Source organism: Lynx rufus, unplaced genomic scaffold (genome assembly GCF_022079265.1).
Source record: "Lynx rufus isolate CCGP_SWC_20201006 ecotype Redwood Valley unplaced genomic scaffold, mLynRuf1.p SCAF_16, whole genome shotgun sequence".
Classification (NCBI taxonomy): domain Eukaryota; kingdom Metazoa; phylum Chordata; class Mammalia; order Carnivora; family Felidae; genus Lynx; species Lynx rufus.
In genome coordinates, this window is record NW_025814830.1 from 35,049,808 (window position 1) to 35,073,615 (window position 23,808).

The following is a 23,808-nucleotide window of genomic DNA, read 5'->3' on the forward strand; positions in this document are numbered from 1 at the left end:
TTTAATTTTGGTCTGATCATCTTCTGAATACATGGCTTTAAATAATTTACTTAAATCCTCGGATTCCCTATTTTTTCATCTGTAAAATTACTGCAAAAATCAAAGTTATGTGTGTATTTATATGTAAAACTTGTCAAATAATACATAAATAAGCTTTGCTTAGATATAGAAGTTCATGAGTTACGTTATGCAAACCTTTTAACATAAAGTTTGACTCGTACCAAGGACTCAATAGATATCAGTCCTTATAATTATTATTGAACATAGGATTAACTGAGTGCTCACTGTGTAACACATTTTGTCCTTAGTCCTTTTAATGGATAAAGATAATATATCCTCCAAAATTCCATGTAGGTACTATCTTCATTCCTCCATTTAAATATGAGGCTTAGAGAGCATAAGTGGCTTGTCCACAGATAAATCATGGGGTAGAATAAACTTGATCCCAGATAATTTGTTTCCAAAGTCCATGTACATGACTATCATGAAACAGCAGCGTCACAATAATTATTGCAATACTGACCTAAGTGGAAAAATGCGTGCATGAATGAGTGAATATACGAATGGATGCATGATAGTTGAATTTACAAGATAGAAAATATCTGGAACATTTTCTTGGTGACAAAAAGGATGCCAAAGGATGGTATAAAATGAACATTCTCATATAAATGATAAATCACATTTAAAATATAAAATATTGTTGCAACCTTTCAACTAATAATTCCACTACTAGAAAAGTACCAGAGAAGATAATAATATGTATAGATTCAGAATGATCAACGATTTCCCCAAAAGAGAAATAATTAAGTATATCTTTTTTTTTCTATTTGTGATTGAATGTAATTACCAACTTAGTTGAACCTGTATTTGGTATAGTGGTATGAAATAAACATAAAACTAATTATTTTTAATAAGTAACTAATTAATTGCCCTACAATGATACATATAATTTTTCCTATCCTTTATTTTGTTTTCTATATCATACTCAATTTTGACTATAAATTTATTTAAAAAGCAATTGCCAGTGCTTTCTGTAATGAGCCTTGCATGTGTATATGCTTGCATCATTACCAATTTCGTTAGTGTCCTTTATAATGTATTTTAGTGCATGAGAGCATAATCACTCAGTTACTAAACTTGCAGCAGTATAAAGTGATCAGTATAGTTTAACGATAATAAATATATTGAGGGAGGATTTCCAGAAAACTAATCTTAAAATTATGTTTTGAATGTCTCTTTTATTATTCTTATTAAAAAAATATTATAAACTAATGTGTTAGGGACAATCTGGGCTAAAAATATTATAGAGGTACTTTATTTTAGAACTTCTAGAACTTGTACTATGGTCTTCCCATTAATAGGCAATAGACTATGATACATTTGATCACAAAGTTATTGATCTTTCCCCCCTAGTGCATCTCTAAGGATTAGGTTCTTGTAGAAAAAACATTGGAAACCATGTCTATTACACTAAGTAACTATTTTTTTTCTCATACACAGACTAACAACAATGGACCATTATTATCAGTTCCAGAAGGATTTGGATTATGCAAATAGTACCCAGGTTTTCATTCTAAAATATCCTCAAGAGATTTCAAAACTCAGATTAATATTCCTTTGAAATACACAAATGATATATTTAAAAAAAGTAATCTGCTTTTGTTGGCCATTTTTTAATATCATCATCATTAAAAATGGTGAATCATATCAGGCTATTTTGACCTCTATGACTGTGCATGGAGAAGGAGATCCCCTTCATACACAAGCACACAGGTGCACAGAAAATACTTTTTGCTGACTATCTTAGCTGGTTTAATAAAAAAATATATAAAATACGGACCTCTGTTCTATAAGTCATATTGCACCTTACACTGTAATAGTATTGCATGTTATTGTCGAAGTAGGGCAGGAATGATTACACCATTCTGTGTCTCGAGAAACCAAGATTTTATGGAACCACTAGATATCATTTCACAATCTCCTTATTATGATCACCAATGTGCCCAGGTTCTAGGGACATCAGCTCCTTTTGGAAAGCCTCTGTAGCTGAGCTATGCAGCTGTAGTGATGGGAAGAGAGAGCTGGGTTTTTGTTTTTTGTTTTTTTTATGTTCCTCTCAGTTTACTACCAAGTTAAAGAAGAACATGTGAGAAGTTGCACATGGGACCTGAGGGCATTCAATCCTCTGGTGTTCCATGAGTATCTCATAATCCTTCTCACAAGTCCTCGTTTGGCTGGGAAACAAATCATAGATCACCTCTTAATGGCTAGAAGTTAAATTTGAAGGTTTTTATTTCACTGCCTTGCTATTTATAACTTGACTTTCTCATCTGTGGTAATGTCAACCCGGTTCTATTTAAGACAGAATGTGATTGGGCTTCTTAGTCACTGGCCCAGTCCAGACTTAATCCTCTCTCCAAGATCTGCATCATGGAGGAATGCATTCCTGAGCAAACAAAATTTTTTAAGTGCTTGTTGGGCATTTCATTTACCCTTGCATTTTATAGCTAATGCTCCAAATGTGACACCATCCCTCTTCCCCTCTTCTTGTCTTTTCTAAGCTTCCTCACTTAAAACCTGCTTTTCATAACCAAAAGTTTTTGGCCACTTGGAGGGAGTGGTATTTATTTACTGTGTATCCTCAATTTTGCAGGTACTAGGATAATCACTTTACAATATTATTTTATTCTGTGAGGAAAGTATTATTATTGCTCTTATTTACCATAGAAACAAATAATGGCTTAGCCAGGTTGAATGACTTGCCAAAGGTCACACAACAAAGTCAATTTCAATCTTTCTCCAAACTGAAGTTCTCTTCTTTGCTTTTCTCTGCTGGAGACAAAGACATCAGGGAGACACAATGCTACATAGGGAAGTCCCAGAACCCTGAGAAGCATGAATGCTATCACTGCCACCAAGTGACCAGAAAGCTGAAACATTCTCTACTGCTGAGGGCACCTGGGTGGCTCAGTCGGTTAAGTGTCGGACTCTTGGTTTCAGCTCCAGTCCTGATCTCCCGGTTTGTGGGATCAGCCCCACCTGGGGCTCTGCGCCGACAGTGCGAAGCCTGCTTGGGATTCTCTCTTTCCCTCTCTATTTGTCCCTCCCCTACTTGCTTTTTGTCTCTCTCTCTCAAAATAAATAAACGTAAAATTAAAAGAATAACAAAATAGATAATTTTATAAAGGACTTCTGAGGCACTTACAAGCCTTAGCCCCTATTTTAAGAGATGGTTCCTTTAAACCCTAGCTGATAATTGGAGAAAACCAGCATTATTCTGCCTCCAGAAAGATTTTATTCAGACTACCACAGAACTCAACTCCACTCCACTGTAACTTTTTTAATTGCTGGGATGTGCCAAAGGCTCAGTGTTGAAAGGCGTTAAGAGTTGTCAGTCAATGAGATTAGGCCATGTGAGTTTGTTAATTGCCCTTATACAGGAGAGAAACAAATTTTCCTACCTTTAGGACAGCAGGTAGTTTTCCAAATTGAAGCAAGGTATCCATCAAAATTAATCTCTTACCTTCCCATAGGAAGGGAAATGATCAAGGGTCATCAAGAGCTATAGCCCTGCTTGTTTGCATTTCTTTTTTTTTTTTTTTTATGAAATTTATTGTCAAATTGGTTTCCATACAACACCCAGTGCTCATCCCAAAAGGTGCCCTCCTCAATACCCATCACCCACCCTCCCCTCCCTCCCACCCCCCATCAACCCTCAGTTTGTTCTCAGTTTTTAACAGTCTCTTATGCTTTGGCTCTCTCCCACTCTAACCTCTTTTTTTTTTTTTTTTCCTTCCCCTCCCCCATGGGTTCCTGTTAAGTTTCTCAGGATCCACATAAGAGTGAAACCATATGGTATCTGTCTTTCTCTGTATGGCTTATTTCACTTAGCATTACACTCTCCAGTTCCATCCACGTTGCTACAAAAGGCCATATTTCATTTTTTCTCATTGCCACGTAGTATTCCATTGTGTATATAAACCACAATTTCTTTATCCATTCATCAGTTGATGGACATTTAGGCTCTTTCCATAATTTGGCTATTGTTGAGAGTGCTGCTATGAACATTGGGCTACAAGTGCCCCTATGCATCAGTACTCCTGTATCCCTTGGGTAAATTCCTAGCAGTGCTATTGCTGGGTCATAGGGTAGGTCTATTTTTAATTTTCTGAGGAACCTCCACGCTGCTTTCCAGAGCGGCTGCACCAATTTGCATTCCCATTGTTTGCATTTCTAAGAGATAGCTCCCAGGTCCCAGGGGAGACATTTCAGAGTGGTAGGAGATTTATATCTTAAATTGGCAGATAAAGTATTCATAATTGTAAGCTGTCTGAAGTAAACGACCTAAGAAAAGAGAGGTCAGGATCCTAGAGTTAGGTTTGGGCTGAAAAAAAAAACAAAAACAAAAACAAAACAAAACAGTAAATTCTTTCAGCAGCATTGAGTTTTCTCGGGCATTTAAAAAAACAAAAACAAAAACATAGGATCATCCTAGGGATCGTGGTATTGGTCTCATAGAAACCATACTAGAGTGTGGTCAGATCTCTTAGCGTAGAAGGTTCGATGGAGTCATTTGTGCTGAGAAAGAATTTTCTATTTCTCAGAAGCCAACCACATTTTAACTTTATTGATCAATTATAGCCCATCCACAAGTTTATAATCATGGAAAGCATATGTTTATTACATAGATTGTTTTTAAAAGATTTTCATATCTTGGGGACCTGGGTGGCTCAGTCAGCTAAGCCTCTGACTTCGGCTCAGGTCATGTTCTCACAGTTCTCGAGTCAGATTCTGTGTCTCGACTTCAGATTCTGTGTCTCCCTCTCTCTCTGCTGCTCCCCCAGTCTCTCTCTCTCTCTCTCTCTCTCTCTGTCTCTGTCTCTCTCTCTGTCTCTCAAAAAATAAATAAACAGGGGCGCCTGGGTGGCGCAGTCGGTTAAGCGTCCGACTTCAGCCAGGTCACGATCTCACAGTCCGTGAGTTCGAGCCCCGCGTCAGGCTCTGGGCTGATGGCTCAGAGCCTGGAGCCTGTTTCTGATTCTGTGTCTCCCTCTCTCTCTGCCCCTCCCCCGTTCATGCTCTGTCTCTCTCTGTCCCAAAAAAAATAAACGTTGAAAAAAAAAAATTAAAAAATAAATAAACATTAAAAAAAAAAACTTTCGTATCTTAAGAGCAATCTTTACTCCACTCTGTATAAGCTGTTGGTTTGCTGAATCAGGGGTCAAACAAGAGAGAAAGCTTCTTAGCTCAAGTAGATCCTATGCTGGTTGCTAAACAAGTCATTGAATATCAGAGAAAAAATGAGTCAAACCTTTGGATACACTGCACCTTTCAAGTGACAGATCACAGATGTTTAGGGCAGCCTTTCAATTTACAGGAGCCAGAAATTACAGCATTTTGGTACCAAGCACATATTGTACATACTGTATTGACTACAAAGACCATCTGCTTGATATCACTGATTGACTATTCCCTGACTAATCATGGTTGATGAAGGGAGAACGTACTATTTGTGTGTCTCTATATTCTGTGATTTCCTTCCTTTTCTGTGTTTCAAAGTAATTCTGAGTTATGTTGTCCAAACTAAATGTATATTGCTAGCCTGTATACATGGATGACTGTTAAGATTTGCAGGCTTCTTCCAAAATGGTCCTAACTTCTCAAATTCATACTGAACTATCTGTGGTTCTTTAAATGTACCATATTCCTCAATGTCTTTTCTTGCACAAGCCACTGCTCTGCCAGAAGTACCCTCCTCTTTCTGTCCATCTGGAAAATTTAAAATCATTTCTTTGATACATGTCTCAAAGGCAGTGTTTCTAAAGTTTCCCAACCTCCAAGCTTTTATACCACAGTTGGACCAAGGGCTTATCAATCATTGTTCTCATTATGTTCTATTATAACTGCTTACACCTGCTTCTTCTCGCTACTTAAGTGAACTCCATGACGTTAGAAATCAATACACGTTACACCATTATACACAATGGAAGCTGCTATTGCCCTGAAATGGATTTGGAAATTCAAATGTTAAGAAAAGAAAAAGGCATAATAACCATACCTATATAACTTTGTTGGATTTTCATTTCTCCTGCCCTAAATGGTACTCAGAATGGTAAAGGATTGACATGTTTTCTTAGAATTAACTGTGGATAGATAAGGAGGCATCAGGGATATGTTAGATTTCTTGGTTTTGGAAAACACAACTCAAGCTACTGTGACAATTTACCTGCCAGTTTTGAGGATCACAGAGACATGTTAGTGGGTTCTTTTGGGCTGAAGAGAAGGTAAATTTTAACATCCACATACTTCAAATCTTCGAGAGAAAAATCTGAACAGTGGCTATTTAGAGTATAATATATAATGACCTAGAAAAGGAATCAATGGTTTCTAGGAAACAGCATTGGTTCAACCAAGAACAAATTATGACAGCCTAGCTTCATTTCCTTGTATACCTGGTGTGATAGTATTTTGTCATAGAAAGAGAGGGATTGGGGAATGGCAAATGGGACTTTTGTTTAATGTCACTTATATACTGGGCAAAGCACTATACTTATTTATATTGCCTCATTCAATTCTTGTACTAAATCACTGCATAAATCACTACATTACCATAAAATCAAATATGAGGAAGGTGAGTGCAGACAGTTTCAATGACTATATTTTTATGATACAATTCAGCTCGTAAGTAGCACAGTAGGAATTCAAGGAGAGATCTCAAATGGGTATGAATGTCTTTCTCTATACCTATATCTATGTCTATATCTATATCTATATCTATAGACATCTATAGATATATATATGGCAGAACCATCTATTATTGTTTCCTACCTGAAAGATCAATATGATGAACAGTAAAATAATACCATGACAACATTGGTTCCATGATATCTGAGAGGTCTGTGACTTCTTGATTGACTCATACATGATTAGCTGATAATATTTACTGACACACACACACTCATCCAACCACCCAAACATCACACACAGCACACACATACACATCACACACAAAAATACACACACATGCACATCATACATACATATACACATCAATTTTTAAAGGTTATTTCAATTAGATAATAGGTATGTTTCAAGGGATAAACAAAATTAATTAAGATGTTTCTCCTGAATGAATTGGATCAAAACATGTAAAAGAGTCTATGAAAGTAGTCTACACTTCAAATAGTATCTATCAAAAGAATAATGGCCATTAACACTATTAAATGCCTCATACGCATTATCTCATTTAAGATCATAGCATTCCAGGGAGGCAGGTTGTTTTCCCCATTATTTTCCACTATACAGGTAAGGAAATTGAAGCTCTGACAAGTTCAATATTGCCAATAATCAGGTATAAAGTCAGATTCAAATCTCAGTATTATGATCAGTATAAGAATCCATGTTCTTATTATTTATATTCATTTAAATAGGTTTGATCATTCATAAAAGTTTGTCAGTAATTTTTGTAATTACTTTTAGCTATGTTTTAAGTTGCATCAACTGTACACTTTGTCCCTAAAAATTATATAAATATCAAGGTCAAGGAAAGACTTTATAAAGTCTTTAAAGATCATTCAGGAACCTAATGTTAAGTCCTATTATATTCAGTTTCCTAAGCCATATGTTGTCATTTGTCTTTTCAGTATTTGTTGTAAGAGTATTTTTTCCTTAGTTTGCAAAGTATCTTTTATAGAAATGGTGTAAATATTCTTTTTCCTGAAAATTATCACTTAAATAATCAAATAACTTGCAAAAAGAAAGGAAAAAGGGAGGACCTAAAATTTCCTTAGAACCTTCAAATTCTTCTAAAAACACTGTGAATCCATTTTTTGTTCAGGAATCCATTCTCAGTGTTATGCACCTTTTTATTTTATAAACATAATCAAGGAATTAACATTTACACTCTTGCAGCCAATCCTTCAATTTTTCAAATAGCCTCATTAATACTATCAATAGTTACTTAGCTGAGTCTTTCAGCATCTTGTAGCCAGGAATCCTTATATGGGCACTGAGTACAAGTCAGAAAAAATCACTTTCATAAATAATCAACTTTTATATTAAAAGAGGTACTTATGTATTTCAAAGTTATTTTAAAAATAATTTTTAATTTTATTAAGATACAATTCACATAATGTACAACTCATACACTTAAGGAACACAGTAGTATATTCACAGAGCTTGCATCTATAACCACAATTTTTATATTTTAATTACCCTAAAAAGAAACCCTGTACCATTTAGTCATTATTTTCCAAGCCCCCCTCCCTGACCCTCCCCAGCCCACAGGAACCATTAATCTTCTTTCTGTCTCTAGACTTGCTTAGTGTGAACATTTCATATAAAGGAATCATACAATATGTGGTCCTTTGTTACTGACTTGTTTCAGGCAGCATAATGTCTTCAAGTCTCATCCATGCTACAAAAAGTATCACTATGTCATTTCTTTTTATTGCAGAATGATATTACGTTGTATGGATATATTAAACTTTATTTGTCCCTCTTTCAGTTGATGGATATTTGACTTGCTTCCAGTTTTGGCTATTATGAATAATGCTGCTCTGAATATCCATAAACAAATTTATTGTGTGTACATAGTTTTTTCATTTCTCTTGGGTGTATTTGTAGACATGAGACTGCTAAATCATATGGTAACTACGCTTAGCCATTTAAGGAACTGACAAACAATTTTCCAAAGTGGCCACATCATCTTGTAGACCCCCACTTTTTGACTTGATTTTTTTATCCATTCATATTTAATTTTTATTGGTGTAGTTGGGTTTACTTTTGCCATTTTAATTTTTGTTTCTTATTTACATAAGCTCTTTTTGTTCCTGGTTTTCTGTTTAATGTTTTCCTTTGCAGTAAGTAATGTTTTTCTAGTTTAACATTTAAATTCCTTTACCTACTTTCTTCACTATTTTTGTTGTTTTTGTTGTTGCTGTTGTTGTTTTTATTTTCTTAGTTGTTGCTCTGGAACTTATCATATATATCTAACTTACCAGAATATGCTTTAAATTTATCATAAATTAATTCCAGTGAGAATTCTGGAATTCTCTACCCTTTTTAGGCTATTGTTGTTATACACACACACACACACACACACACACATATGTGGCACCATTATAAGTAGTGTTTACACAGTTTATATCTATTAAACAACTGAGAAAAGAAAGGAGAACCAAAATACATTTATAGAGTTTATATTTATATTCTTACTTATTATTTCTGATTCTCTCCATTTGTTCGTTGGGTTCAATTTAAGGAGTCATTTCTTTACTCCAATACAACTCTGCTCTCCCTCACCTCCTTTGTGCCATTTCTATATAAGCCCAACAATACAATTATATACATATTGTTTTATACAATTCAGTTTTAAACAAGTTGAGAAAAAATATGTAGTTATACTGTCTTTTATAATTACATAATTACCTTTATTGTTGTTGTTTTTCATGTGGACTTATATTTCTATCTGGGTTTACTTGATTTAAGTATGAAGAACTTCCTTTACCACTTCTTGTAAGGGGAGTTGCCTTGCAATAAATTATCTTACTTGTTTGTTTTATTCTAAGGATGTATGTAATCCACCTTCATTTCCTAAAGTTAGCTTTGTTGGATATAGGAGTCTTGGTTGACAGTCTCCCCATCCTCCTGAGCCCTTTGAATATTCTATCCCATTACCTCTAGATTCCATTGCTTCTAAAGAGAAGTCAACTGTTAATCTTATCAAAGGAACCTTTAAACATGATTAGTCTTTTTTCTCTTGCTGCTTTCAAGATTTTCTCTTTTCTTTATCTTTCAACATTTTTACTATTATGTTTCTCAGAAAGGATCTCTTTGCATTAACTTAAAGTTAGTTGAACCTGGATGTGAATATTCACACTTTTAGCAATTTGGGGAAGTTTTCAGTCATTATTTCTTCAAATATCATTTTTTCTTCTATTTTTTTTCCCTCTTCCCCTTCTATTACTCCCATTCTGCATATGTTACTGTGCTTAGAAGTGTAAAACATTGCTCAGGCTCTGATGAATTTCCTTTATTTTAAAATCTGTTTTCCAGATTGCATGATGTCTATTGACCTGCCTTCTATCTCACCAATTTGTTCTTCTGCCAGATCAAGTTTTTTTTTTTTTTTTTTTTTTTTTTTATTTTTGGGACAGAGAGAGACAGAGCATGAACGGGCGAGGGGCAGAGAGAGAGGGAGACACAGAATCGGAAACAGGCTCCAGGCTCTGAGCCATCAGCCCAGAGCCCGACGCGGGGCTCGAACTCACGGACCGCGAGATCGTGACCTGGCTGAAGTCGGACGCTTAACCGACTGCGCCACCCAGGCGCCCCTAGATCAAGTTTTATGTAGATCCCCTTCATCTTGTTTGTTGGTCATTCCATTCCCACATATTTCATGTTTCTTTTGCATAATTTCTATCTCTTTATTGATATTCTCTATATGATGTGATATTGCTTTCATGCTTTCCTTACGTCTTTAGCCTTGATTTGCTGTAGTTTTTTGAACATATTTATAAGCTCTTCTTTGGAGTCTCTTAAATCTGACATTTGGTTTTTCTCAGCAGCTTCTGTTGCCTGCTTTTACCCTGTGCATAGTTCACATGTTCAAGTTTCTTACAGATCTCATTTTGTATTTTTCTTTTTTTGGGTGAAAGGTGGATATTTTAAGTATTATATTTTAGCAACTCTGGATACTGGCACCTCTACCTTCCTTCCAGCGTGTTATTGTTTGCTTAGTGGTTTTGGTATGTGTGTGTGTGTGACTTGTGTAGACTATTTTAGTAATGTGTATTTCCTCCATAGCTTGTGGCCTGAGGCCTCTGATTTCACGTTTCAAAGGTACCATCTTAGACATATGCACAGTCAAGTTAAGACGGTAGTCTCTGTTTTGCTCTCTTGGCCTGATTTCTCTGTTGAACCATATAATTTGACAGTACACTCAGCCTGTTGGGCTCCACTAATTATGGACAGAGTGTTCTACTGTTTGTTACAATGACCTGGGACATAAATTGCTGAGTGTTCCGATCCAATTAAATTAAGGCAGGGATAAATTTTGGGGTCAATCTTTGTGCTTAGTTCTGATCCCTGTAGTGTTCTTCCTGGCTCTCTATTTTTCTTGTTCTCTTTGGTGAATTAATTGGACTACAGTTTAACTTGTTGCTCTTAATTAAGAGGAGGTGCTTTTTTTAAGAGCACTCCTAGCTTGAAATTTACCCACAATTTGCTTCAATTTGCTTAAATAATGTCCATATTTTTGGGGAGAGCTCAGAGCTCCCTTTTCTTATGAACTACCTCTAACCAGAGGCAAATTCCCTAAGCCACTACTGTGGGCTCTGGGTTAAGATGATAGTATCTATATTTTTTTGGCTGGGGACTGCCAGTTTAGAACCATATAGGGAACTGGACGATAGTTACAAGATAGGAAAAGGATGATTGGGGTGCCAGTCTGCTCACTTACAGGTAGGAATAGGTAGAGGAAGGGAGTTCCTGGCTTCTTGGGTGTACCTACTGGTAACTTAGCCTCTTCAACTTACAGGTTGGGTGAATAAGAAATGCTGGAACCTGCCCCTCCAAGTAAGATATGATAAACCTTGATTAAGGGCTGAGAAAAGAGGGATCCCTGTCTTCTTGACTGTATCCACACAGACTGGAGCTACAGTCAAGCTGAGCTGTGAAGTGGGAGAGTGGGTTTGTCTCAATGACACAGATTCTCACTGCTCTTTCAAGATGAATGAGATGCTGGGGCACCTGGGTGGCTCAGTCAGTTGAGCATTTCACTTCAGGTCAGGTCATGATCTCATGGTCCATGGGTTCAAACCGCATGTCAGGTTCTGTGCTGACAGCTCAGAGCCTGGAGCTGCTTTGGATTCTGTGTCTTCCTCTCTCTCTGCCCCTCCCCTGCTCATGTTCTGTCTCATTCTCTCTCAGAAATAAACATTAAAAAAATTAAAGATGAATGAGATACTAATATATTTCTTGAATAACAGTTTCTTCATGTGCTGTATGCTCTTAGAACAATTCCCAGATTCTTTCTGTATTTTTTAAAATAATTTTCACTAGTTATGTTGTTTCATTGGGCAGCAGGTCTGTGGAGTTTTTATGTTTCATGTTTCGTTCAATGATCTCAGAGGTCAGCTTTTCAATATTGAACATTTAATAAAATGCAAATTATCAAATACATACAATGGACAATTTACTGACAACTGTCATGTCTCAGTGCATTCAGGCCCATTTCACAAATATGAAAATTGGAGCTCAGAAAAAGAAAAAGATAATATATGGAAGAACAGTGAGTTAGAAGAAGCCATATTTTAACTTTGATGTACCTGTTCCCAAATTGTGCTCTTGCCATTGTTCAAAACACAGTGACGCCAGAGCATTTTGTGGGGGGTGATGGCAAATAAGTGCTACAGAAAACGGAGTGGGCAAGTCATGCCTGAAAAACACAGAAGTCTACCTGAAGGTGTTCCCAATGGCCAAGGCAGGATTACAAGAATGGCCAAGGAAATAAGTAATAATAATATTGCATTATTAGCCAGGGAATAAAATAAACACCAATGAATGCATACTGACATAAGTAACTAAATAACTAAGTAAAATAAATGAAGGAAAAGAAAAATAACCCTTCTCGTGGAAGATTTATAACTGATAATTTTTTTTTAAATGAAGAAAATATAAAATCATAGTAGCATCCTGTGATAAAACTTAACGATTTTTATTTAAAAAGTAATTTCATAAAACTATACCACTGTAATAAACTCTACAGGTGAGATATAGTGATGAATACTAAAATGAGTGGGCAGGGTTGTAAGCAAAATTGGTATATCTTCATATTCTCAAAATTTCTCCCAGAGAATATTTAGTAATCAGAGAGGTAGAAAGTAATTTTACATAAAGTCTCCTGTCAGAGACTACCTTACTCAAATAACCAAGTTTAACATTATCAGCAATCCGTATAAACATCAAGTGCCCCATATGATGATACATCATTGCCTCTTTGGTGTTTTTGAGACAAATGTATAAACTCAGTCTAATCATAAGAAAACATCAAACTCAATCTGAGAGACATGCATAAGGTAAGTGACTAGTATTTGTCACAAGCGTCAAGATCTTAGGAGACAAGGAAAAAGTGAGAAAATATCACAGATTGGAGGAAACAAAAGAGACCTGACAATCAAATGCAGCATGGGGCCCTAAATCAGATACTGGAACAGAAAAAAAAAATTTTTTTTTGTAAAAAAAATTGGTGAAATCCAAACAAATTATTTCAGTTAATAGTATCATGCCAAAGTTACTTCCTTAATTTTGACAATTGTTCTGTGGTTATATAAAATGTTAATATTAGAGGAAGCTTAGGTGAAGGTTGTATAGGATTTATCTGTACAATTTTTGCAACTTTTTCTAAGTGTACATTTTATGCAATTTTTCTTTTGTTTTTTTTTAACACAATGGCTTAGACTTATATAATATTTCAGTGCTTCCCCATATTCAGGAAATTATTTTGTCTATTGGATCTGAGACTGATGCATACAATTCATCATTAGGGATCTATGTCAAATGCTTCAAAAGCACACAGGGAAGAGGGGAGTTAATTTGGATTGCAACGAGCATAAGGGAATGGGATTAAGGAAGGCCCCATGCAGGAGGTGACTTTGATCTTAGAGGCCTGTAGAAAGCAGCTAGGTTCTCACTGGTTAGAGAAAGAGGACAGGTTGAAAATAGCATTGGCATATACAATACGAAAGCATGAGAAGTTGGATATTCCTGTGAAATGAAGTGCAGTGGAGGAATCACACCTAAAAGAAAGTCAGAAAGGCTGACCATGATCAAGTCATGAACAATTTCAAAAACCTAGAATAAAGGTTGGAACTTGAAGTACAGGCAAAGGAAGTCATTTCAGATTACTGAGGTAGTAGAAAACAAGATGAAATTATAGTAATAAGTACATATCCATGAATGCTGGTTTTATTCGCTGAAACTTGCAGATATTCTCTATGCTGTTAAAATATGTCAGTTAAAATGCAATTATGGTCAGTTTTTTTCTTTTGAGACAATTGTGTGTATCAGTTGATTTTATTATCACGCTGCAAGGTGAGCATTTTTTCACCAATTCCTTTCAATCTCACTTTGAAAGGAGGCCAAATTTGGAAGGGCCTTATAATTTTGATGTTCTTTTTGGGGATTATTTTATTTTTGATAGTTTGTAGGTTTTTAAAAATGCATCTTTACTACTAACTTTTTCTAAGATGTTTTCCCCCCCACCTTCTATTTTTCTTGTTGAATGCGTGATCATCTTAAATATCCACAAGAAAGCATTATTTTTGGTTCATCAGGATTAATTAACATTTTGTGAACACAGCTATGTCTCCTGTTATATGAACTGAATAGGGGAAGTTGGAAAATGGCTTTTGAAAAGTAGTGCCCTCCAGGCTTTTTTCCACTCACTTGTTTTTCCTCGTATTTATTTCAGTTTTGTGAAGATGATGATGATGAAGACGATGATGTTTCATCTTTTATTTACTCACCAGCTGTTTAGAGAATACCTACAACTTTTTAGGCCTTCTACTTATGGCTGTGAAATAAGTTGAGTGTCAGGTGTCATATTGAATCCTTAGAGTTCAATATGTACCATATAGGAGAAAATATATATAATCAAATGATTTTTAAGAAAATACACATATTAATCTATTCTTTCCATAGGATTTTCTTATTTCTCATTCCCTTGTCATTCAATTTTATTTTCAGTGCCTCTCACAGAGAGAGTGCTATCAGATAGTTTCCTGATTCCTACAAAACACAGGAAAAACCATTTCTACAAAGCCTTCTTGGAACTACTCCATCACATGCTAACTTCTACCGGTTACAAATTTTGTACACCCACGTTTATTCCCTCCTGTTTTTGTTTTCCTTGTATTAGCCATATCAAGCAGACAATGAGTTCCTAGAAAATGGAGATATGTTTTTTTTTCTTCCCTCTTCAATCCATATCCCAAGTTCCTAATACACCCCTGGGCCTTTGATTGAATACAGAAAATGCTGATTGATTTGCTATCTTAGAGTAACCATACACATGATTTTCCAGGTAAGTAATTATTTCAGTTGTTGGGCTTTGTAGCATTCAAAATACAGAAGATATTAATCTGAATTTCAACTAGAGAACAATGAGATAACATTCTTATTTATGTACAATGGAGACAAATTCTATCCCCAGGATATTGAATCAATAAGTCATGAAGTGGTTATTAGGGTAAAACCTGTCTGCTTCTACAGTATTATTGGTAGCTTGCAATAACGAAAATATAATTCATACATAGGGAGAATAAATAAATTGAAGCATACTCATACAATACTATGTGATACAGCAACAAAGATGCATGAATTAGCTTCATGCATGTCTAAACATTGCTGGGTCTTTAAAATATAACATTGAGTGAAACATAAAAGTACTAATAAGATAAACTCTGTAAGATACCACTGATATAATTCATAAAAACATACAATGAAATAGATATTATTTAGGGAAACATATAGTACATATCATGAATATGTATTAAAAGCATGAAGATATGGATGGAAGTACACATAGTAATTTTTTTGATATTAATTACATTTAGTGAGAAAGGAAAATGAGGTGTACATGGAAGGGCATTAAATTCTATTTGTAGCATGTAACTAACTTTTTAAAAAAGTGAAATAAATACATGAAATGGGATTGTTAAATCATTTGTGTAATGGCCATCTGTTACATTATTATTTGTATTCCTGGATACTTAAAATAGTCTATACTTGAAAAAGGATGTGTATCCATGCATATACGTTAATTAACTAATATAACTACATGCAGGTCTGCATACATAAATATATCAATACAATTAAACATGCACATACATGTAAATACAAGTTCTTTAAGCTGAAGTAAAAGCATAAATAATGTACAAAATTCTTATAATGTGAAAATGCAAAGCAAAGTGTTCTGCTGGCATAGTTCATGTTTAATGAGCATTATAAAAAGTTTCAAAAAAATTGAAATAGGACCTCAATAAAGAAGTACAATTGATAGAATTCACAAAAACCATCTCCAAAAGCCAATTCAGGGATTAGAGACACGATGCTCCTACAGTATTACAAGTACGGTGGCAAATATGGTTCCCCCAATGAACAGTGAACATTGGGACATATGAATGAGAAATGAACAATGCTGTATATGCCCTAGACTGACTGCCACTTGTAAGTGTATCATGATTGATTCTGCCTGGGCAAAGGCAAAAATGCCCACCAGAAATTATTTCATTATAGCTTTATGGTTTCTTCCTATTACAGAGTATGTAAGAATCAGGAAACTATATATAAAAGAAGAGTAGCCCTAGAAATCGAGTGTCAGCATGGCCTCATGAAGTAAAGAAGTCAATAAAAATGATGCGTCATTCATTCCTAAACTTCATATTTTGGGTAATAAATAAGAAAGTAAAGAGGGCAACACAGCATTCGTTGGCCTCTTTATTCTGTATATGAAAGTGTTAAGTGACTGTGAATCTCTTTCCTATAATGGTCTAGCCAGAAAATAAATCAATAAACAACATCCTCATTAATTGACAATTTTTTTCAATCATAGCCATCATTATACTTTTTATTTACATTTCCTTAATGATAAATGAAACAGATATTCCGTGTGTTTGGTAGCCATTTGTCTATCTCCTTTGGATAAGCGTCTCTTCAAGTTCTTTGCCTATTTGTTAACTGACTCTGGAGTTGTTCTTTATATAATCTGCACAGTAGACTCCTACTAGATATAGGATTTGTAAATATTTTCTCCTATTTGGGACACATGGGTAGCTCAGTTGGTTGAGTGACTCTTGATTTCAGCTCAGGTCATGATCTCATGGTTCATAGGATTGAGCCCTCCATTGGGCTGTCAGCCCAGAGCCTAAATGGGATTTTCTCTCTCCCTCTTTCTCTGCCCCTCCTTTCTGCTCATTCTCTGTCTCTCTCATTCAAACTTCTGACTCCTAGACTGGACAGTTTAAATTGTCACATCCTAAAGTTCACCAATCCTTTCTTCTGCCTATTCTAACCTACTGTTGAATCCCTTTAGTGAATTTTCATTCTACCCCTTACCTTTTCAAGTGTAGGATTTCTCTTTGGTTCCTTTTTATGATTTTGTTATTTTTGATACTCTCATTTTATTCATACATAGTTGTTCTTGTTTCATTTATATCTTTGTCTATGGTTTTGGCCCTTTTGACATATTTAAGACAGATGGTGCAGCTTTGTCTATTAAATCCAATGTCTTGACTTTCTCAGGGATGGTTTCCATCAATTCATTCTTTCCTCCAGAGGGTCCTTACTTTGTTTCATTGTATAATTTGTGGGTTTGGGTTGAAAACAGGATGTTCAAATATTAGAATGTGGTTACTCTGGAAATCAGATTCTCTCCCCTCTCTAGGTTTTGCTGTTTTGACTGCTGAAGGCTATAGTTGCTCATGTGTTTAGTGATTTTCCAATACTTTTGCAACAGCTGTATTTTTGTCATGGGTGGTTGTTGAAATCTCTTTTCTTTTAGCTCATGTGCAACTAGTGTTTTCAGGTAGACCTCCTGGAATGCTAAGGTCTAAGAAAATGAAATAAAACAACAAATGACAAAAGCAACCTTTCCAGGGTCTACAGAGGGGGCATTATGCTGGAATACCCCTTTAACACTTAACCATACCACTTAAAAATCTGCATCAGCCTTCTCTCCCTGCTTGTCGTAAACCTAAAAGTCAGACACAAGTGAAAGCTTCATATCTTCTCAGATTATTCCTAAGCATGTGTCCTGTCCTGGGCATGTATATGGTTTTCTAAATTCCTCATTATATACAGACATTTTTGAGTTCCCTAAAACCCAAAGAAACTCTCTCCCCAACTTTTCCTCCAGCCTTTAGGAGGTCTACTGTATGCCTCAACCATAATCTTTCACCCCAGAAATCTGTGGCTATTTCATATGCCTTGCAATGTTTTTTGAGCAATGCCTACTATTTTCCACTCTGAGTTCTGGGTAAGGCAAACAGAGACCAGCATTTTACATTACTCCTTCAGGAAAACTCTAGACAGACTATAATTTACACAGACAACAATTTGCATGTAAGTCTGCTCTGCTTTCTCTGAAAAAATGGACCAGAGTCCCACACTGGGGACAGAGGCTATAGTCTTTAAGACTGAAGCTGATAAGAGGAGGGGGTGGGGCAAGGGCAAGTAAAAATGCCCAAAGGCTTTTACTACATTTAAGTTGCATTTTTTGAACAGATGTTTACTTATTTTGAGAAAGACAGAGTGCAAGTGGGAGAGGGGCAGACAGAGAATCCCAAGCAGGCTTTAGGCTCAGTGGGGAACCCAACACAGGGCTAGATCTCAGATCTCACCACCGTCAGATCATGACCTGAGCCAAAATCAAGAGTTGGTAACTAAACCCACTGGGCCATCTAGTCACCCAGCATTTTTTAAAATCCAGAATCCTCTTGGTTGTTGTAAACATTTGACTGTTTTTCAGAATTCTGACAAATTTGCTTCTAACAGAGACCGTTTTTCAATATTTCTGTGCAATGATGTGTACTTGAAGCTACATACTCTGATCATTAAGTTACTTATTTATACATTTCGATTAACCATATTTTACAAATAACACAGAGACTGTTAAATAAGGGTTCCATACAAAATCCAGGTCTGTCTAACTCTAAAGTTAATATATTTTTGTCCATGCCATAAATCACCCTCAAACCATTTTGCATAGTTTGTTTTTTTCTTCACTCAACACAAATTTGTTGATTAAATGTTAATTGTGTGTCAGGCAGTCTAACAGTGTTGATGATAAATGGATGAACAGGTCTGGTGTTTTTTTATATATAAAGTTTTTATTTAAGTTTATTTGTTTATTTATTTTGAGAGAAAGAGAGGCAGAGGGAGAGAGAGAATCCCACACAGGCTCTGCAGTGTCAGTGCAGAGCCTGACACAGTACTTGAACTCACAAACTGTGAGATCATGACTTGAGCCGAAATCAAGAGCCAGAGGCTTGACTTACCGAGCCACCCAGAGACTCCAAATAAGTCTGGTCTTTATCCTCAATAAGTATGTAATCTTTCTTGGGGTGCTGTGCTGAACCTTGTAGGGTAAATAGACAATTATACTACAGTGTAGGTACAATAAGGTAAGGACAAGATGTTACCTTGGGAAGGCTTTTCTGTCTTTTTTTTTTTAGTATTTATTTATTTTTGAGGGGGGGAGGGGAAGAAAGGGGGACAGAGGATCTGAACCAGGCTCTATGCTGACAGCAGAGAGCCCAGTGCAGGGACTGAACTCATGAACTGTGAGATCATGACCTGAGCTGAAGTCAGACACTTAACCAATCAAGCCAACAAGGTGCCCCTCAGTGTTTTTTTGTATTTTGTTTTTTAATCCACAAGAACAGTAGTTTCATGAAATAGCAAACTACAAGAAAGGAAAAAAAAAACATAAAAGTGTATGTACATACATGGGCCTTTGAATATAAGTATTATGAGTAAAGACTAATATGTCATTTTTAGTTTTTGTTCTCCACTTTGCTTCACACTTAATTTCAAACTCACCAAATATTTTAGTACTCAGAGGTAACGTTTCTCATGATTACAATATTAAAAGAATTAAGGAAGCACTGATCATCAAAAAACGTAGTTAATAAATTGCCTTCTTTTATAAAACTTCTGTAAAATAGTGAATATATTCATCTTGCTTATAAAACACCAGTGATTTTTGGCCTCCAGCTCTGAGAACAAGTTCTATTAAAATGAAATGAAAAATGAAAAATTCTTCAAGTGCCAATAATAGAAATGTATATATGCTCATTGCAATTTGGTTTACATATTGACGTGTATCAGTGTAATTCATCCTTATTTTTATTTATAAATCATTCCTACATAGTATATCCAGACTCATCATAATAAGATATTCAGTAAAATCATATGCTGGCTGTGCCTTTTAAAAATGAATTTGGGCCTTAAATTAACTTTTGACTGATAGTTATGTTCAGGGAAATGCTTCTGTAAAAACAAAGACTAGAGTAGTCTATAATTTAAATTGGCATATTGATGAGCTCTGTAGATGGATTTGATACATAGTGAGCAAGAATAAAATTATGTATGCAAATATAACATTGCAGGTGTTGCTTTTCCTGATGAGAATATATTATGGGAATACAAGGTTGGCTATAGTGTGAGGTACACCTGTTATGCACCAAGATTTTATATTTCCTTCCATGAAGTTACTCATGTAGAATGAGTATGTGTTACATATGTGTATTGGACTGATTTTAAAAGCACCTTAGAAAGAAGAATTGTAGGTCACAAGATATTTCCAGGTGCAAACAATAGCACACTGCATTTGCCATCAAGAGGCTCAGCTCTGGGTCATATTTCTGCTATGTTCAAGCCATACTTTGCAAGTGACCTAATTCTATGATCTGCATTTATAGAATGGGGAAACTAATAGCCCCTTCCTCAGACTGTAACAAATATGAAATGAGATCAACAGCAATTGTGCTTTCTAGGTGGTAAATCATACAAATATGAAAGATAACTATAAGAAGTAAGTTTTAGAGTTGTACTTTAAACACACATTTTAATTCCATATTCAGAAAAGTATTTTTTTTAATTTTTTAAAACATTTATTCATTTTTGAGAGACACAGTGTGAGCAGGTGAGGGTCAGAGAGAGAGGGAGACAGAGAATCTGAAGCAGGATCCAGGCTCTGAGCTGTCAGCACAGAACCCAAAGCAGGGCTTGAACTCACAGACCATGAGGTCATGACCTGAGCTGAAGTCGGACGCTTAACCAACTGAGCCACCCAGGTGCCTCCAGAAAAGTATTTCAATTCTGCCTTTTACATGAAACATTTCTAGGATGGAAATGCTCCTTTTTCTTAGCTTCATCCATTCCAATTATTTCCATGATTCAAGGTTCAGTGTACATTTATAATATTCTAGAATTTTTCCAGTTATTCCCAGAAGAGTCTGACAATGGAAATATGGAAATATACATATATATAAATATATGTATATTCATATATAATCCTAAAGTCTCAAGTTACATGGAAATGTATCTAAGTTCAACCTACCCATTTTGCCAATAAGGACTCTGAATTCCAAGGAAGAAGAGTGTTTTATCATATTTTTCTTATGTTACCATAAGTTTATCATAGCCATATATAAATTTGTACTTGCTATTGGCTTAGCCAAGTGATCAAGCTATAATAAGAGACATTATGGAAATATAGCATATTTGACACATATTGAGAAAACAATATTTATGAAATTCCCTGGCATGGAACTAGAGGAATGAATGGATGGGTAAATGAGTGAGGGGTCAGAGAGACACTTAGGAATAAAGATTTAGTTCCACAGTAAATTTAGTAGGAGAAAAATCATTGAAGTTGCTGAAACACCAACCTAGAATCCAATCTGTGTCTCCCACATGCTATCTTTGAAGTCTTAGATGAGTCCAGCCACCTTCTAACTTGTAAATTAGATACACTGATAATATATAATGCTAGAAGAGTTTTGATTCTACTAGTAAGTAAACTTGCTTTGGCAGTGTTTGTCATAATAAGGGACTTAATAAATGTTAATCAGAAATGCTTAAGAGCCCCAATCACTTGCTTTTTTTTTTTTTTTTTTTTTTAATTTTTTTTCAACGTTTATTTATTTTTGGGACAGAGAGAGACAGAGCATGAACGGGGGAGGGGCAGAGAGAGAGGGAGACCCAGAATCGGAAACAGGCTCCAGGCTCTGAGCCATCCGCCCAGAGCCCGACGCGGGGCTCGAACTCACAGACCGCGAGATCGTGACCTGGCTGAAGTCGGACGCTTAACAGACTGCGCCACCCAGGCGCCCCCCAATCACTTGCTTTTGAACAAATAAATTCTTTCTTGCAACTCTCCATTTATATCCATGGCTATCCCAATCACAAGTCCATCCATTTTCATCTCCAAAATATATCTCAAAGGCACCCATTCCCTTCTCCCTGTCCTTGTTTAACCCAGCATCACAACTTACATGAAAGTCTTCAATACATTCTGTCTGTGCCCCGAATCTGTTTTAGCATTGTTCAAACTATTTCCCATAAAACAGTTGGGAGTGACTTCTTTCTCCCAGCTTCCATCCTTCCCTCCTTCCTTCCCTCACTCCCTCTTTCCCTCCTTCCATCCTTCCCCTCACTTCTCTTTCCTTCCTTCCCTTTGTTACTAAAATATCTATTTAATCATGTCACTCCTTTATTTACTTCCCATTGCATTTACAATGGGAAGACTACCTATGAGGGTCTCTCATATCCTGCAAGATCCAGATCCTGATGTCAATTTTCACTTCATGTTATTCTTCCCTACCTGGGCTTTCTTTTACTTCTTTCATAGGCTGGGCACCTATTGACCCCTCAGTCATTCCCCAATGAACCTTCAGTCTAAAAGACACCTCTTCAGAGAATCATTTTCTGTCATTGCAACCATATTCTCCTTTTGCCACTCACCATTTTTCTCCTTCACTGCATCCTATGCATTTCCTTTTTAGCATGTAACCTAAATTGTAATTCTATGTGTATTTGGGGGCTACTTGTTCATTGTTTGCTTCTTACATTGGATTAACAACTCTGAGAGATCAGGGACAGTGCTTCATTTATCAAGGTATAGTCATTATCTGGGATAATGCCTACTAAACTCATTAAGCATGACCTCTAATGCTGGTTCTTACTACTGGATGTAGAATCGGCAAAAGTAGAGTTATAAAGTGGCTACAAAAGTTGAGTGGTCCAAGTTTGTAGGCATAACTTTAGTTTTAAATTTGAGTGTGACTTTTGGTTTTTAAGAAGTATTGCATGGATAGATAATACAAGTTAAAAAAATTCTTCCCCACTTACGAACACATGAAGAATAAGTATTTATTTGGGTGGTACGCTCAAATCATTGCCTGGATGTTCCTTTTTTTGTGGTGTGACTATAGGGATGGCTACCTAATATGTTGGTGACAAAGGCCTCTGGTGTGTACCAGTACTACCCCGTCAGTGGTGTCCCATGTTTCCCACCAAAGCTTTGTGTAGAACCACAACAATTCAAGGAAGTTATTTCCTTCAGTGAACGTAGTCAATAATTTTCCTACAATGAGATCACATATAATTCCTGCAGAGAGAGCTCCATACTAGCTTTAAAGTTTACTTAAATGAAGCTAAAGTTGATTTACTACAAATTTCTCTCATCCAGTGTCTTTGCTTTCTTGTGCCCGGTACCTATTTTTTTCCTACAAACTTCAAACTTCAGCTCCACAGATAATTAGCAACACTAAACGGACGTTTCCGTCTTTTCCTCCTCCTACTAAGTAAATTCTAACATATAATGGCAAGCTTTCATATCATCTCCATGAAGAGTTTAGCTATAGCAGGAACATATGGAATTTGGGTCCTCAGAGAATTAGTTATTATTATTATTATTTCAGAATATCTGAAAACAGAGAAAAATAAACATAGCTTTGGTGAAACAGTGACCACAGAAACAATTGTTACTCTCATTTATCTATTTTTATAGGGTATATTTTAGTTATAGTCAAAGACACATATATTTATTGTGGGACCTGGGTTTGCATTTATTTTCACAGATGGCATAGGAAATTTTCCTGGTACATCCTAGTGCTAGTCACTGGATGACTAAACTGTGACCATATTTAATGATTTAAATGAAAAACAATAAAAGTAGAGTTCTCAGTGTTCCCTCAAAAATTAATCAATCTCTTTGCATGTAACAAATAGTCTTCTTCT